The 14,414-nt window shown below is 40.7% G+C and overlaps 1 long non-coding RNA gene and 3 other non-coding genes across 4 annotated transcripts in view; 1 reads left to right on the top strand and 3 right to left on the bottom strand.

The window, feature by feature from the left end:
* Positions 1-14,414, top strand: part of LOC139435905 (uncharacterized) — a 54,655-nt gene that overhangs the window by 5,591 nt on the left and 34,650 nt on the right. The window contains exon 2 of the long non-coding RNA XR_011645117.1: positions 10,034-10,154. This is a non-coding gene — a long non-coding RNA (uncharacterized lncRNA). The remainder of the gene's footprint in view (positions 1-10,033; positions 10,155-14,414) is intronic.
* On the bottom strand, positions 3,274-3,345 carry trnag-ucc (transfer RNA glycine (anticodon UCC)). Its single transcript has one exon. It is a non-coding gene; the product is annotated as a tRNA-Gly (tRNA).
* trnag-ucc (transfer RNA glycine (anticodon UCC)) lies at positions 5,068-5,139 on the bottom strand. Its single transcript has one exon. It is a non-coding gene; the product is annotated as a tRNA-Gly (tRNA).
* Positions 6,307-6,378, bottom strand: trnag-ucc (transfer RNA glycine (anticodon UCC)). The gene has a single exon. It is a non-coding gene; the product is annotated as a tRNA-Gly (tRNA).

The raw sequence follows: 14,414 nt of genomic DNA, 5'->3' as shown, positions 1-14,414 counted from the left end.
AATAAAGAGGCCGGCGCTCCAGGTTCTGGTTCTGCTGTGCGTTTTTGTGATGTAACGGTAAAACATTTCAGAATTCCTCCACGGGATGCCATTGTCATTGTACATCACTCAACCCGCGAAATACACACACTCAGTACATAGACCCAGAGCCATATTATATTAATCTGGCTAGACCATAGAGAGCACACATTTGCGGACCAGGAATTCGTGGGCACAGCCAGCTGGGCGGCTGGCTGACAGCCGGCGGCACAGCAGTAGCTACATGTGTGTGTATTTCGCGGGTTGCTAAATGTTTTGTGTGTGTGTTTATGTTGACAAGGAGCTTTAATAACTGTGTGCTACACAAAACGTGCAGTCGGTCTCATTTTCATCGCCGTTTGTAGTAGAGTTAGCAGGATATTTTTATTTGAACTCTCGTCCCAAATTCGTCCCAAAATTATTTTTTATCCTCCCCGACACAATTTTTTTCGGCCCCGGGACGACTGGACGTCCTTAAGCTCGAGCCCTGCTTCACGCGATGGCAGAGCAAACAGGTACAGGCAGGGCCCATAGTGATAGCCCTATAGTTTAAATCTACTACCCACGAATAAACATATGGACATGGACATTACTATTTAAAAAAAAAAAATGGTAAATGTATTTAGCAACCCATCCATGTGATTTTAAGTGGGGGTGGACCTCAAATTCTCTAGGGGGGTCCGATTTAAAAAAAAAAATTGAGTTAAATGCATCAATCTGGTGCATTTTGAGGGGAAAATAAAGAGACTAGATCTATGGGAACACCTATATGAAACAGAACTGTATACATTTCAATAATCATAAAATCATGGCCATAACCAATAACATACCATTTCCAATATGACAAAACACTGAAACTTGTTTATTTATTTTTGGTTCATTTATAGTTGTGAGTGTGCCTTTGCTCCTGAATCAACCTCTCCTGTCTCACTCCTCTCCCCTTGCTCCTATTTGAGGCAGCAGCAAAGACTAGTTTTTAGCTCTCAACAAGTTTTAAAAGTGTATCTTACCTTTTTTCACCTAGTGTGATGAGAGAAGAAAAGAAAGTCAAAAGGCTTGGAAAAGCAGCAGAATATTTGAACTGCAAACGTTTGAACTAACTTGATGGCGAATGATCTGTCGCCATGCCAACGGCATTTGATGACATCCCATAATACGCTTAGATGCGTTGATGGCTGCATCATTACCAAACCTGTGAAGTTTGGAGCATTTTCACAGAAGTTATGAGAAAACCGTGTTTCATGGTGAGCATTGTGTTGCCATGGCAACGGCATTTGAAGACATCTCAAAACTGTCCCATAGATGTCTTCACAGCTGGACTGTTGGCACACATGTGAAGTTTGAGCACTTTTTGAACATTTTCATAGGAGTTAATGTATAGCAACATCGTCTTTTATGGCGAGGGATGCGTTTCCATGGAAACGGCATATGATGACACCCCATAATTGACGTAGCGCTGTTGAGGGCAGGACCATTAACCATTATCTGAAGTCTGCTGCTCTGAGCATGTCAGTTGGAGTTATGAAACCATTGTGTTCCATGACACAGGTGTTTATATTTGAGCTAACAACGTGTCCAGAGATCAAAGGTTTCCATGGTGATCAGTGAGAGAGAGAGAGCATTTTCATTGTTCTGAATGAGAGATAAACATGTGAACGTTTTGTTTAAGAACCGTAACAGATATCGGTGAAATTTCAAAGCGTGAAGCATGTCAAGAAACTGGAGCATCTGAAGTGTACTTCTTGTGTACTTTCGGGTTAATAATGTGGCCTTTTTGGCAGATTAACTAAAGGTGTGCGGCTGCTGTGGTGGGGATCGACGAGGCTGAATTTACAATGGGGTTTAATAACTCTGCAATAAGTCATGTAAACAACTGACCGAACATTTATATATAAAGTTAAAAAACTACTAACTACTAATCTGGACAAATAGTTTGCTAAGAGACCATGGCTCTCAAAGCCCTCTGCTTTAATTTGTTGAATTAAAGCAGTTGAGTTGAATAAAGTTTGGAGACAGAGATTTCATTCAAGACAGTAAAGATGCGAAGAGGGTTTCAATGTGTTCATCACTGTATAACTTGACTGTCTGCTCTTCGTGTGTTTGATAGTAAAATGAGACGATGTAAATCAGACCTCACAGTTTCAAAGCATGATAATTAAACCAGTTTTGTGTACTGTAGACCAGTGTTGGGACTAATGCGTTACAAAATAACGTGTTACTGTAACGCAACTACTTTTTACGGTAACTAATAGCGTTACTAGTTACCTATTCCCATTAAGTAACGCCGTTATAGTTACTGTGATTTAAATGGGTGCGTTACTGCGTTACATTATGTGATGGAACTGAACCGAATCTCCCTGCGGATGTAACTTACAGGCGCATACAGCGATGTCCTCTCACAGCACCATGGAAAAGTGAAAGTAACCAGAGAGGAGTGATGATTGGTTAACGCGGGGTAACATTTCAGGGTAAGCCAATCAGAGACAGAGTTGGGCGAGTCTTGCCTTATGGGGAAAATACACACACACGAACACTTGCTAATGCTATCACACACACACGCACGGCAACGCTCACCACCAGCACACACATACACAATGGCAGATTCAAGTATCAGCGAGAGCAGCAGCGCATTTGCAACTTGGAAATATAACCACTATTTTCAATTTGTGGGGATAAAGGACGCAAAAAATATCAGATAAAATGTAAACTATGTGCAGGACAGAAAGCATTGTCCACATCGAAAAACAGCAATGCCAATCTCCTGAAGCAACTAAGTAATGTACATGGGGCTATAAAACTAGTCGCCAAAGACCCCACCGTCTCAACCACCGGCAGTGACTCAGATGGAGCAACACCATCTAAACAGCCAACGCACTTTTGTGTTTTATTGTTCCACTATTTCATAATGATAATTGCTACAATGATGGAGAGTTGTCTTTTCTCTTACTGTCCCACAGAACAACACAACAACTTGTATTTTTCTTGTTATTATTTTTAAAGTAAAGTAACTTGTTACTAGTTACTTTTATAATTTAGTAACTAATAAAGTAACTAGTTACTTTTTTGAGAGCAGTAACTAGTTACTTTTTTGAGAGCAGTAACTATTACTAGTTGCTTTTTTAAAATAACTTGCCCAACACTGCTGTAGACTAAACACATGTGTGAAGGGAGAGTTTGCAGTGCTGCAAAATAGTCATTAAACCACCTATAGTTTGAATGTTGGCATATAAATCAACTTCCCTTGAACATAAGTACTGCGATGGCCGGGAATCGAACCCGGGTCAACTGCTTGGAAGGCAGCTATGCTCACCACTATACCACCATCGCATGAAAAGCAATATAATTCTGCTCCAAACACACATCTGTATGTCAGGAATTTGGGAAGAGGGAGGGAAGAAAAGAGGAGTGAAGAGGGTGAGGTACAGCAGCAAGAGAAGGAAGAAGTTTAATTCTGTGCTCTGTAATAACTGTTAACTCTGCAATAACTCAAACCAGTCATGGAAACAACTGACTGAACATTTATATATACAATTAAAATACTTTCACAATGTGGACAAATTGTGTGCTAAGAGACCATGGCTCTCAAAGCCCTCTGCTTTAAATTAGGAGTTGAATGAAATTTGGCGACAGATTTCATTCAAGACAGTAAAGATGCAAATAGCCCAATTGAACAGTTTTCCATCTTATCTCCATATATGCCCCTCCCACACCTGCTAGATCCACAAACCTGCTACCACTGAGCTGGAATTACAGGGATATGCTGCACACTCTTTGAACCTAGCTTCTAGGGATGTCCCGATCACCTATGTTTGCTCCCGATCCGATTCCGATCATTTGATTTTGACAATCTGCCGATACCGATTTTTCCCGATCTTTATGCAATGCATTAAGATAAAAAAAAGGTAACAGATAACGGCTGGTCATCCAACGCGATGAATTCAGCTATCTTGGCTGTTATTTTGTTGGCCTTTTCACTGTTCTGGGGCAGTTTCTCTTTCCTTTTAAAAGTCTCTGAAAGTGTCGGTTGTTTCAGTGCCGTTACCTGAGTGGCCGCTGTGTACTCGTCGTGTTGTTGTTGGTGTTTGTTTCTCAGGTAGCGTATTAGATTGATCGTGTTGAACGTAGCTCTGTTCTTTCCACCACGCGGAACCTCCGCCTTGCAAACATTGCAAACATTGCATCTGGCTGTTACACTGCCTTCGCTTTCAATTTTATAATACTTCGAAACTCCTGACATTTTCTCTGTCCTGACTCCCGAGTCACCAGCTGAACGTAGCCTCTCGTTAGCTTACTGCTACTATTAGACGCGCCAATCTGTTGCCAGATTTGAGAGAAATAAGCAACCAGTTCTATGAAAACAACACATACATGATGTTGTGTAATTTTAAACCAAAACTAAGTCCTCAGGATGACTTTAAGACGTGAACATGGTCATTTTTGTTTTGTAAACTTAAATAAAATAAAAATATTTTATAAAAAAAAAAAAAAGATTCCCGATCCCCGATGTTTTCCTCCCGATTCCGATCTTTTGAAAATCACGTGATCAGCTCCGATTCCCGATCACGTGATCGGATCGGGACATCTCTACTAGCTTCTGTATTTACAGGAGTAAGGACTGGTCCATTCGTAGAAGCACTAAACCAAAACCCTTCCTGACACTGAATGCCCTGGAGCTAGAAAAGTTTGAAAGTTAATGGAGGGTTACAACTTGTGTCATTACTGTATAACTTGACTGTCTGATCTTAGTGTGTTTGATAGTAAAATAAGATGATGTAAATCAGACCTCACAGTTTCAAAGCATGATAAATAAAAGGAGTTGTATGTAGACTAAACAAATGTATGAAGGGAGAGTTTGCAGCGCTGCTAAATAGACATCAAACCAACTACAATGTGTATGTAAGCTTCTAGATTATTTATTTATATTTTATTTATTTATATAGCCAAATATCACAAATGTTACATTTGTCACAGTGGTCTTCAGTGTGTACAGCATATCAGTATGACAATACGACACCCTCTGTCAGATTAACTTCCCTTGAATAAAACAATTGCGATGGCCGGGAATCGAACCCGGGTCAACTGCTTGGAAGGCAGCTATGCTCACCACTATACCACCATCGCATGAAAAGTACTGTCATTCCACTCCAAACTCACATCTGTATGTCAGGAATCTGGGAAGAGGGAGGGAAGAAAAGAGGAGGAGTGGAGAAGAAGAGGAGGTACATCAGCAAGAGAAGGAAGAAGTTTCATTCTGTTCTCGGTTAAAGCTGTTAACTCTGCAATAACTCAAACCAGTCATTTAAACAACTGAACTGTTGTATAGGCCATATGAACAACCAACCCTAACTTGTATAACTCACTACATGGAAACATAGCTTTCACAAATATTTTATCTTGGGGTTGAATAGGTGAGAGTTTCCTACATTCTTTCTATATTCCAAACACTTGTTTAGGCTGGCATAAAGGTGAACACCTCCATGAGGATAAAAACAGCTCTGTGTTTATGTTCCACTACCGATTGCTAATGAAATTCAAATACAGCGCACTATTTGCATTTCTTTTCCAGATGTTTTCACTCTCTGCTAGTGACCAACTCTCATGGCTTTTCTAGTGCGGAGTTGGTTATGTTATGTTTTATATTGCTGACATACATGTGCAAATTCATTTATCAATCATCAATTTTTAAACACTACACCCCTGTCCATAAAGAAACCAGAGTCAGGTTAGCTGACAGGAGTGGCACCCGGTGTGGTCTTCTGCTGCTGTAGCCCATCTGCGTCAAGGTTCCACGTGTTGTGCGTTCAGAGATGGTTTTCTTCATACCTTGGTTGTTACTAGTGGTAATTAGAGTTACTGTTGCCTTTCTATCATCTTGAACCAGACTGGCCATTATCCTCTGACCTCTGGCATCAACAAGGCAGTTTCGCCCAGTGAACAGCCGCTCATTGGATATTTTCTCTTTTTCGGACCATTCCCCTCTAAACCCTAGAGATGGTGGATCAGCAGTTTCTGAAATACTCAGACCAGCCCGTATGGCACCAACAAATATGCCACATTCAAAGTCACTTAAATCACCTTTCTTCCCCATTCTGATGCTCTGTTTGAACTTCACCAGGTCATCTTGACCATGTCAACATGCCTAAATACATTGAGTTGCTGCCGTGTGATTGGCTTATTCGATATTTGCGCTTAAACGAGCAGTGGAACATGTGTACCTAATAAAGTGGCCAGGGAGTGCAGAGATCCCCATGCTGCCATACAGACATTAAATGCCTTTGAGCAAAATACTGCGATGGCCGGGAATCGAACCCGGGTCAACTGCTTGGAAGGCAGCTATGCTCACCACTATACCACCATCGCATGAAAAGTACTGTAATTCCATTCTAAACTCAGATCTGTATGTCAGGGATCTGGGAAGAGGGAGGGAAGAAAAGAGGTGGAGTGGAGAAGAAGGGGAGGTACATCAGCAAGAGAAGGGAAAAGTGTAATTTTCCAATCCCACAAGTGTTTGTGTCCATCATGAAGCATGCTGTTTACAAACAGTTTCTTGCATAAATGTACTGGTAAAGTGCAAAACAAGAGATTTAAAATCGTCTTACAGATGTTAACAACTTTATGGTTACCTCAATTGTTTTAACTTAGGATCATATACCCGTGTCTAGTCTAGAAAACGGTAAACGTGGGCATTTGATTGTGAATGGGGAGAACTATTGACACAATCGGATGCAGGTGACTGATTGAGAGCAGGGTTGCGGTCGAATTGTCAGTTTAGCTTAGGAACCTTCCTAACAAAGTTAAATGACCAAGAAGTACTTCAGTGGCAGCCATGATAAGAGCTGTTCGAATTCTCTACATCAGCGGTTTTCAAAGTGTGAGGTGTGCCCGCCAGAGAGCTTCAGGGGAGGCGCAGCGTGAGAAAAAAATAACGAGAAACAGTGAAATCTAGCTTGTGTGGTGGAACATTATGGGACATAATTCACAGTGGTAGCCTATAGTGTGTGTTGCACCACGGACCGAGAGTGTACCTTGTTGTTATCATTCTAGCTTTACAGTAGCAGGTAGCAAGTTATTATTTCCTCTGTAAACCTAATGGAAAATAAAGTGTGGAGTTCCATACTAAACACGCCGCCTCCGTCTCCCATTCATCAGCTCTACACTAGTTAACTTCAGCTAACTTTATGCGAACGGCAACATGGATCGATTTTTAGTGAAGTTACTTAAAGTGAGAGAGGAGACAGCGTCTGGCAGAAAAAGTGTGTCACTTTTGGCTGTCTGTGGAGACCGGGTTCCCCCACCTCGCCAAAAAGGCTGTAGAAGTGCTCATTCCCTTCACCTCCACCTACCTGTGAGTGCGGGTTTTCCGCATTGACTTTGATCAAAAGCAAATACCGGTCAAGGCTGCAGCCAGAGGGTGATCTGCGTTCATAGCATTTCATCCACGATGTTGAAAATGTAAACATTTAAAAAAATATATGTTTAAAACATAACGATAAAAAGGTTTAAAAAAGTTATTGTGTAATGTTTTAAGGAGGTGACGCTACTCAGCCAATCAAATCGGTGCAGTCAGTGAGTCAGCACGATAGATTCAAACACACACACACAGAGACGAGACAAGAAGAGAGAAACAGTCGGAGTAACTTCAAATTACGTGCTCAAAAAAGAGAAAGGTAGACAGCCAAAACAAAGCATTTAATGACATTTTCTCTTACTGGACCTCTTTGAAATGCAATTAAATGCATTATAGCAATAATAATTTGGGAGGGGGGCGCGGCTGTTATGTTCTCTGAGGGGAGGCTCACCTTCCCACACTTTAGAAACCCCTGCTCTAGATCAGGGGTTCCCAAAGTGGGGGTCGCGACTCGCGAGATAATTCAAAATAAAATAAAAAAAATATTTTTTATTATTATCCAGTGTTTCCCACATAATTAGATTCTACTTGTAGGGGCGCCCCCCCCCCCCCATGCAAATGAGCCATAATCTCATTAAATATGCGCATATTTTAATACTTTCAGGTAGGGCTGCTTGATTATGGCAACAATCATAATCTCGATTATTTGGGTCAATAATTGCGATTATTAAATGTGATTATTCATTGACTTTGAAAACATCCATTTATTGGAGAAAAAAAATGTGAACAGTATGTTTTTAACAGTTGATTACCCTGAACTTTAAGTATAATTCAACAGAAAAAAAAAGTAATTATTCTGCACTTGCGTATGCATCGCACTGCATAGCTTAACAGATAGCGAACAAAGACTCAGAAGACAGTTGTTGAGTTGACCATTTACTGAGGCTTGACATTTTAAAATTGCAAGAATAAACAGAAAAATACAACAAGTTACACAATTGAAATAATACATGTGCAACATAATGCAAATAGAGTGCAGTATAATCAACAGCCTATGCTAAGAATGAGCTATGTCTGTTAGCTTAGCAGCTAGTTAGCTTATAGCCAATCTTAAACATTGAAACCACACAATCAATTAAACCACATTTTTGAAACCCATAACTTGGCACACAGGTAAGTTTGTATACTTACAGACAGATCTACTCCAAGGATTAAAACAAAATGATCTGTGGCATAGAACTGAGCTACGATGTGCTCTGCATGGCTTTGCTGTGTAAACTAAAACGCAAGAAGGAGAGTCGCGCTATTTGGTGCCTTAAAGCTACAGTACCGACTTTTGCCAATACACTATGGTGTCAGAACAGTAATAATAAAAACATAATCGTTTTACTTCGATTACGTTTCGTAATCGTTCCAAGCCATAATTGTAATCGCGATTTAAAATACGATTAATTGAGCAGCCCTACTTTCAGGAACACAATTCTGAACATCGGATTAAGTCAGGTTCGAAATTCTTGTTTCATTTTGTAGTCATGTTAGAATCTAAAGTTTTTACCGAAGGGATTTTGGATATCTCTTTTTATCACGCCATAAATCAGAAAATACTGTCAACAGCCCTAAAATATCAATTTTCGCCATGTTTTTAGGTATACAATGTTATATAATGCAGGTTATGAATGATATATTCAGCCCACTGCTCCTAACACTAGAATGGGTCATATGCAGAGAAACAATTTCCCCACGGGGATTAATAAAGTATATCAAAAAAAAAAAATATATATATAAACAAACCCTTCTGTAAAAACCTTCAGAATATTGATAGGAATATAACTGGAAGGTTTGGTGTATGTACGTGCTACTGAAGTGGACATTTTTCACTCGCAAGAGGAGAAAAAAACTCATTTTGAGAAAATGACCTTTAAAGATTGCTGTGAGGCGCTACCTAAACCCTGCTGTTCTTTGGATGACAACATCGACTCCGTGAAGGCATTTCGTGTTCGGGATCATTTGTTTTTTGTCTAAAATTGCTTTTTGCAAGTGACAATTGTTTTCGTCTTCTCTGTGAACGTTTTTATCGATGTTCTTTTGCCATTTTGAGATTTAAATTTCCAGGAAGTGTTTTAGCACACCACGTGATGCATCTGAACGAATCACGTTGTCAGAAATTGGCACCAGCCAATGAGATTTAGTTTTTTTGGTTTAAGACCCCTTTGTACTTTCACGATTGGTTGCTGATACAAAGGAAATGACCATATTTGGAGATTGTGCAGAAGAGACTGAGCTTTCCAACGATATCTCTGTTGACATGGTGCAAACAGGGTTTGTATGTCGATGTATGGGAAACACTGTTCTTTGTATTACTATTGTTAATAACAACGTGTGCATAGACCTTCCCCCCCCACCCCACCCCCGTTGACAATTCACCTGGTATCAAAACAATTTCTTTGGATGAGTTCATATGCTTATTTGCTTTTTCATGCAAAAAGCTTGGTGGTTGTGTGGATTACAGCAAGGGAGACTGCACAGCGCAAGAGAAGCGGTAGAGACAATGTGCTATTGGTAGAAGAGTAGTGGACTGTGATTACTCTAACTAGCATGGGGAATCAATTAAAACATAACATGCTTGAAAAATGTTCTTGCTTTTTCCCTGATCTTTTTTGTCCATAGGAAGAGATGAGAGACTTGGATTTACTGTGAGGAGAGGCCGAAAAGTTACTGTTATGTGCCTGCCTGTGTGTTAATGCAGTATCACTGGTGCAGCTATACAAAGATGACTGCTGTCCTACAGGTGAGTGTTACATTTTCTGGTAGAAGTAACAAAGCTGATGTCACAGTGAGACACTTAGTTACTAATAGACAAAACACAGGCTGTGCCAACGAACATATTATTTGAACCTGCTCTGTGCATAAACACAAACAAGATTGGTACTCTAACCATAATGCAACCTTGCGTGGTAGTGGGGTTTACAAATTGATGTTAGATTTCCTATAGAAAAACAGAGAATTGGTCAGCACGTTGGGACGTTACACTATACGCATGCTTGTTGGCTACCGACAATATTATCTCTACATTATTTGTTCACTTCAACTGACCTTAGTAGTTCTGAAAACCCACACTTTCATTTATATATATATATATATATATATATATTAGGGCTGTCAAGTTAACGCGTTAATAACGCGTTAACGCAAAAAATAATTAACGCCACTAATTATTTTAACGCGATTAGCGCATGTGTATTTTTTTTCCTCGGTCGCCCCGTAGTTTCAGAGCGCATCAAGTTTAAAATACCATCTACAAGCTGATGCTGACAGCCCCGCTCCTGCCGCCCGCTTGCAGCAGACCACACTTCCACGCTCACCGGCAGGCACCCACTGGCCATCGGGAGGACCGGGAGGGTGTGTGTAATGTGGCCCGAGCGAACAAGAGAGAGACCTTACGTGCATTGTTGCTGTTGTTAGCATCTGGTGCTAGCTAGCTGCGCTAACGGATATAAGGAGCTGTTTAAATGAAAACAGAGGAGCGACATTTCGCCACAACTGCGCCGAGCACTTGACTTGATGCAGGAAGCCAGACAGCGGGACATTGGAGGAGAAGTCAGCACACTCATGATTGCAGCAACATGATTGCAGCGTCCAGGCAGCTCCCGTTCGAGCATATGCCTTGAGTTGCACAAAGCTCCAACGATCCAACACACACACACACACACACACACACACACACACACACACACACACACACACACACACACACACACACACACACACACACACACACACACACACACACATACACACCCACCCCATTTGTATTGTATGAGAGAGGTTCCAGGTTGAATTGAGGCGAATATTTGTAATGTTCAGAGGTTGTTGTTTAATATTCATGAGAATATTTGTCATTGTTCAAATGATAATAAACATTAGCATAAAGCATATTTGTCCACTCATATGTTGATAAGAGTATTAAAAACTTGAAAAATATTCCTCTAAAGTACATTTAGAACGGATAAAAAATGTGCGATTAATTTGCGATTAATCGCGATTAACTATGGACAATCATGCGATTAATCGCGATTAAATATTTTAATCGACTGACGATTAAACATTTTTATCAGATTAATCACAGCTTAAAAATTAATTAATCATGATTAATCACCATTCGAACTATGTCCAAAATATGCCATTTATTTATGTATATTGTTGTGGGAATGGAAAGATAAATGAAAGCAGGCGGATATCCATTAACATACAGTATGTATGTTTATTATAACATTTTTCTGCATGTCAAAATGAAAGACAACCCACACACCTATCAATCATCAAACCGTGGGGTCTTAATTCATTACGTGTTGATTTCTATCAACGGGGGAGTACTTCAGGAAAGTCGACAGAGGGAGGGGGCGGCTGGCTAGTTGAGTACTTCGTGACCACAGAGTGTGATCAGCTGTTTTAGCGCAGTTCTCCAGTGAAGGGGGGAGTCTCCCTCCGCAGCCGGTTGGCGTAGTTTTGGCACAGTTCCGTTGTACAGACCGACGTTAACAGCAGCCCTGTGTGCACACGGAGACCGACTCTGTCGTCCGGTGATCTAACCGCCTTCTGGAAAAGCTTCACAAGTACGTCGGTACGCAAATGCGCTTTGTGACACAAGTGACGGTACGCATTTCAGATTACACACATAACCTGCGTACCAGTTATGTGCACCCCTGTACCAGAGCCATATTATTACTATTATATGGCTCTGCCCTGTACTACAGCAAGAGTATTCTCCGTCGGGACTTCCTGCAACAACACGACGCCGTTATCAAAGATGTTCTATTGAGAAGACGATCACTACGTGACAAAAGTTTTCAAAACCGTGGCTACTGAAATCAATCTTACTAACTGCTGTCTGTGCAATTTACTCCGCGAGTTGGCAGACTTTAGTTTGCTTACTTTAACATCATTTTTCATGGTGGGGCTAAGCCATTTCTTGGTATGGGTGTAGCCTACCCCAGCCATACCCTGGCGCTGCCACTGGTGGCACGTATGGGGCGGGCCATTCTGCACATGCGTTAAATGCGTTAAATATTTTAACGCAATTAATTCAAAAAATTAATTACCGCCGTTAACGCGATAATTTTGACAGCACTAATATATATATATATATATATATATATATCTTTTTTTAATGTTGATTACACAGGGGGAGGGTTTTCAGTCGGGCGGTAGGCATGGTCAGTGCTGACATCACACATCTTGTGGGGGAGCAGGGGCGGCGGGTGCTGTAGGCTAGGGAAGGTTAAGCCTTCCCAAATATTTGTGTCACTGCATCCTGGTAAAATACAAATATAATGTATAATGTCTGTGTCTTTGACATTAGCGCTGCTAGCCACCTGTGCCCTGTACTACGAAGCCAGTTCAACATACCCTGGATATGTTTGAGTAACAAACAAACTAACAACAACAAACTAACAAACGAAATCTCGCTAAGCGGTCCCACGACGCTGGCTATCAACTCGGTAAATCAAGCCAGGGTTTCTCTCACCAGCTGAGAGCGCGTTCACGGGCGGGGTTAGCTACATTTGACCAATCACAAACAGGGACAAGTGTACTGACAGCGCAGCGTCATACTTCATTAATGAAAAGTAAACTAATATTAGACAAATATGAGCTTTAAACATCCATGACTTAAACATATAATCCAGGATACAAGCCACAGAGTTGCACCTGCAAGGTGAATACAGAACAACTGGTTAAAAAATAACTAGGCCTACCGAGTGTTTGAAAGCGTATAGTTTTATGATATCACTGCCCCATCTAAGACACGAGTGGATCTGACTTTAATTACATTTGACTCGAGTGTTTCGTCAACATAATGTGTTGCTTAAAATAATACTTCATACAGTATGTGACACTGTAAGTGTTACACGACCAGATACGGCTGGAGAAGCTGACACAGATAAGGAAATATATGATATATTATGATATTATATGATCGATGATCTGATTGATGATGTAATATGAATGATAAGTGCGACACGTCGGCGTCTTCTCTGCATACGGCAGTTTAAACTGTATTTCCTTTATCCTGTAATATGACTTGAGAGATTTAAACTCCGCACACTGAGTTGATCTCTTATCTATAGACGCCGGAGGCGGGCAGCGTCAGGTAAAAAAGTGATTTAGCCTTCCCAAACCTGAGCCTCACGTGCCGCCTATGTGGGGGAGGTGTGTGCTGCCCATGGGGGCTGACTTATCAGCCTTTATGAGTTGCACCTGACATACACATGAAAGACACTCAACTGGGTTGGGTTGGGTGCTTCTACCCTGATGCCAGAGGCAAGACATTTACCCAAAGATAATATGCACACTGTTGCACTCTGAACTACACCTAAGACCGGCCTGGCTGTTCGACCAACACATCTGCTAACAAGGCTTGGCTTGTCAAAAAGACAACGAAGGCCTGGCGGGTGAGTCAACCATACTTTCCCTCCCATAGACAGGAAACGGTGGCACTCGCATAAGAAAGAATATGAACATCTTCACATTTATGCAAAATGTAGGGAAAGGGCTCCCAACTCCCTCGGGTAGAAGGGTAGCAAATATCCACAGTGCTGAAAATTATAAAAAGAAGTTGACATATATAATCAAATTAACCTGTCAGTTAGCTATGCTAGTTTAGTGATCTATTTATCTAACAGGCTAGCTTTTGTGTAGCTACACAATGGCTAGCTAACGTTATCTATCTAGCTAGCTAGATATTGCGAGCTGTCTGTCTTTGTAGCTAGCTTTTTCCAAAAGTATGGCTCTTATAATTTCACTTATAATTATGATTTAATACCCTATGTTTAAACTTACAGTGTCTACCCACTTTCATTGATAGTAATTCAGAAAACATTGTCAACATGCTTTTTCTAAACTGACATGCCACTATCACCAAGCAACATAGCTCCAAGCATTGGTGTTCATTCACAAATATGCATTATTTCTATAAGGAATATAAATTCCTCACAAAAAGAATTTAAATCTAATTAGATTATTGTTTTTTCTTTATAAAAAAAGCTTAAAG

The sequence above is a fragment of the Pseudochaenichthys georgianus genome, chromosome 20 (genome assembly GCF_902827115.2).
Source record: "Pseudochaenichthys georgianus chromosome 20, fPseGeo1.2, whole genome shotgun sequence".
Lineage (NCBI taxonomy): Eukaryota > Metazoa > Chordata > Actinopteri > Perciformes > Channichthyidae > Pseudochaenichthys > Pseudochaenichthys georgianus.
The sequence above is the reverse complement of the archived record's forward strand: the minus strand, read 5'-3'. Positions and strand labels throughout refer to the sequence as shown.